This window comes from Morone saxatilis, unplaced genomic scaffold (assembly GCF_004916995.1).
Source record: "Morone saxatilis isolate NCDOM2014 unplaced genomic scaffold, NCSU_SB_2.0 Contig1, whole genome shotgun sequence".
NCBI lineage: Eukaryota > Metazoa > Chordata > Actinopteri > Moronidae > Morone > Morone saxatilis.
The window spans coordinates 14,920,606-14,924,669 of record NW_023339651.1 but is presented as its reverse complement, the minus strand read 5'-3'; positions in this window follow the sequence as shown (position 1 = coordinate 14,924,669).

Genomic DNA, 4,064 nt, shown 5'->3' with positions numbered 1-4,064 from the left:
TAAAAATAAAACTCACCCTTGCTCAATTCAGTATACACTCAGGAGTTTAGCTGCTACAGCCACTTGCTGCTACAGCTTACGGTGGCTAATGTTAGATAATGTTGATATTATTTCAGTAAAGAACGTAACCATTTAGATTGTGAAGATAGGCCAGTCAGCATTCGAAGTCTTATCTTGGCAAACATGGATCTAGCCCTGATGTCTCTGTAACGTTATGATGAATGATTTAATTCCCGTTGGAAGATAAAACTTGATCTCCCTCTCAGAAGTGAAATTCAATGTTGTGCATCCCATGATCAAGTCCAGTTAGTGGACCTTACAGTTGAGACTACTTTGTCACAGTACAGTAGAGTACAGTTGTGCTGAAGTGTGATCACTAGAGCCCAGGTGAGCTGCTGGCCACAAATGCAAATTGATACACCGTCCTCGGTACTCTGGAGTTGAACTTGCCAACTTCCAACTCGAGTCCAAGTATGCAAGTCCGAACTTGGAGTGATTTGTAATGAGAAAGGCCTCCTGTCTTTGAAGCAGCCGCTGCAGGTCGTCCCAGGGACTTTATAGAATTACAGAGCAAAACAGTCCCTGCTGAGCTTTGTACAGCTGTCTGCCTTCCCACAGCCCTTACACAGGTGGGTAGGAATTCAACACAGAGGATGTAACTTACAGACGCAGGTGTGTGTGTGTGTGTGTGTGTGTGTGTGGGAATGCCTTAGTTCAGGTGTTCAGGTGTTCAAGGTGATCCAAGTTCACATACATTATATGTTATGCAGGATTAGAGAGAGACTGTACACGATGGCTGATATTGACCTATATATAATAACACACAGATTGTTTTTTTTTTGTCTGCAGCTACAATATAGCCTAGTTTAATAACCCAGAGGGAATTTTTTTTTTTTGGACATTATTTATGAAATAATTATTTGTTTTACTTTATGGTTAATGTTTAACTCAAGTTTTAGTATCTCATCACCGTGTAAATTTGGTTTTGGTGTCCCTATCTGGCAATTATGTATACAAACAAACAGCAATTCATATTCATATTTTCAGTTCTCAGGATGAAAATCTTAATTATTATTATTATTATTATTGGTCATCTCTGGACACCACTGTCCCGTTTACTGCACTCTAAAACGGAAAAACAGCCGAATAGACAGCTAAAGCAAAAGAGCTGTATCAAGCGCTAACTGGTGAGATAGCCACAGCTAACCTACAGCTAAAACTTGTTTTCTTATTGTTCCTATTTAAAAATATACATTTTGTTGTAATGCTATTTGGGTCATTCAGTCAATTATTTCACATAACTAGATGAGGCAATAGCTACATCCAAAGGAGAAAAAAATCCCCAGAAAACTGCGGCTAAACTAGCTCGCAGCAAGTGGAATTTGTGCAAAAGATCCATGGAGGCTTACATAATCAAAACAAAGCATTTACGTTAAATAAACTAGATGGCGAAGAATACTGAAAGCCCTGAACCTGACCCTAAAGATAAATCCAAAGCCATAGAGATGATCCAAAAGCAGATGCCCTTAATAAATGATCTAACAGACAAATAAAACAAATATGAGCCACTTTGGTGTAAAACTCCTTTCAAAAACCCAAATCCTTTCACCATTACACCTGAGGTAAAGAGCGCAGCTCTGCATGCCACGCATTAAACAAAACAAAGCAAGCCCACATTATTGATCACTTTGACTACAGAGTGGCACGTCTCCGATTGTTTTTCAACATCACAGCGGATCAATACGTAGGAGTGCTTGGAGAGTACAGAAGGGTAAATGATGCCTTCTCTGTTTAGAGACTTGGGGAAATTGACATACTGCCAGGTTGGAAGAAGCTGGGGTCGATTGGATATTGTCATCCCCTCCAGATTTATCATCCATATGGATGTGCTGCCATGTAGGACCTCAGTTATATTTCCACGTATAAGGTGGAGGTGCCAATAACTTGTGATTTATACTGTAACACATATAGTCAAAAACTATTGTTGGGAAAATGGGGTTTCAGAAGCATCCATTTGAGAAGTGTCTGACAGTGATTCGGTTGAAACTCAGCAGGAAGATTTTATTAAAGCAGTCCAAGATCACTCCACTATGGTACAATGAGCCTTACCTAAAACTCTGTTGTACATTACGCATTATCTCCTTAACCCTTACCAGGAACATATATTGCTGTGTAATGTTGTTCAGATCGTAAGTCAAAATACTTCAGGGTTGCTCTCCATTAACCTGTAAAGATTTCAGCTGCTGCTGTGTCAAGGCCGGTCAATTACAGTTTCTGTGGGTTTTTGGAAATACTCAGTCTGTCTTTGTCTTCCGTGATGGATCTTTCCCTGTATGATTGTTCATCTGCCTCAAATGGATAAGTAAGGGATAAAGCCCGACAAGATGTCCATTATCAGGAATTATTGGACAACGACGAGGTCGGTGCGGTTTCCTCTGCAAATGGTTGACAAAGAGTAAATAGAATTTGACAGTATGTTTAACACGAGCTATCCAGCAATATCACTGTACCAAAAGCATTTACTTTTCTTTTTTTTTTTGCTGCTGTTAAGCTGACCAACAACACTTTATGCTGTTTTTCATTCAACTCTTCAACTGTACATATTTAACAAGTTTCTAAAATTGGTGGCAGAATGTCTTTTCTTTAAAACTATACCTGTCAGAAGAAAATGCAAACAGACAAAATGTTTTCTTTCATCTTCTCCTCTTTTGGCCTGATTTTATTTTGATTATTTACAGTCCCGTTTATAGGGATTAACTGTAGGCCTATCTCTGTTGTGCTATAGCTGCATGTCTGTCAACTATAATACTGAAATCAACATAATGAATTAATTTGCTTTTAATACATTTAAATATTCATTGCAATTCCACTTGAGTCAAAAGCTGAGATCTACTACTTCTCCTAAAGATCCTGAAGTTTAATAAGTAAGTTAGTAAGTAAAGCTTTATATAACAAGTTACACAGTTACACACACATGGAAAATATGAATTAGTAAAACGAGAACTGGAGACAGACCAAACAAAGATGCACAAAAACAAAGACAGGGAAGCAGATCTATAAAGAGGCTTGCCTAGAGATTACGTGTGTCTATGTGCACAGTGCGTGAGAGAAGACTGACAATCAGTTCAAAATACTGAGTGCAAAAATCCAGTTTCACACTCACACGGGAAGAACCAACTCCAGACATTTTATCTGTCTGTGTCATTGCTGCTGAAAATGTGATCCGTGTCCTTAGGCTTTCTTGGCAAGATTCGGGAACAAATTGGTAGACTTCCCAGGGACACATAAAAGACTTTGTTCCAAAAAACCTGTATCCTAGCAAATGTCTCACATGACAGCTAAATTTTTTTCCTCAACTAAACTGCTTTGGATTTTTAATGATTTTTGTTTTGGTCTTAATGATTTAACAATATTTACTTTGTGCAAAAAAAAAAAGAAAAAAAAAAGAAAATTGATGTGGAGAGAAGCTGATGGTGGTCTGGATTACTGTGTTTACCATAGTTAAATGTGCTCTCACATGTGTACACACACACACACACACACTGGGAGAAAGCTGATGACACCTGTCTGTCCCTGTTGGGCAGGAGTGTAAAGGTTAAACGTTTGTGTCATAGCTGGCTCCATGGGGGTGTGTGGTCAGGAGGGCTGGCAGACAGCAGGTGGCCAACAGTGAACAGTTTGGGCAAGATACAACCTGGAGCTCGAACCAGCGAGGCTTCCAAATGTGCACAAGGCTGCACAGTGGATGTGGTGATTTAAAGGGGAAATGAGAGGATATTACATGCTCAGTCTGCAATCAAAAACTAATATCCCCTCTTTATCATGCTCCAAATATGCCCCTCCTCTTCCAATGCATTAAATACAATTAAACTAACGACCATATTCCTCTCAAATTGCTTTCAAAATAATGTGATATGAGAGTTTCTCCCTCTCAGTCAACTTGGAGAGGGTGACGCGCATATTCATTATTTTTCTGCTGTTATTTTAGTGTCGCACGGGCTGAGGGTGGAAGGGGCGTGGATTTGATAAACAGGGCGTGGATTTGGCAGTCGGACTGGAAGGGC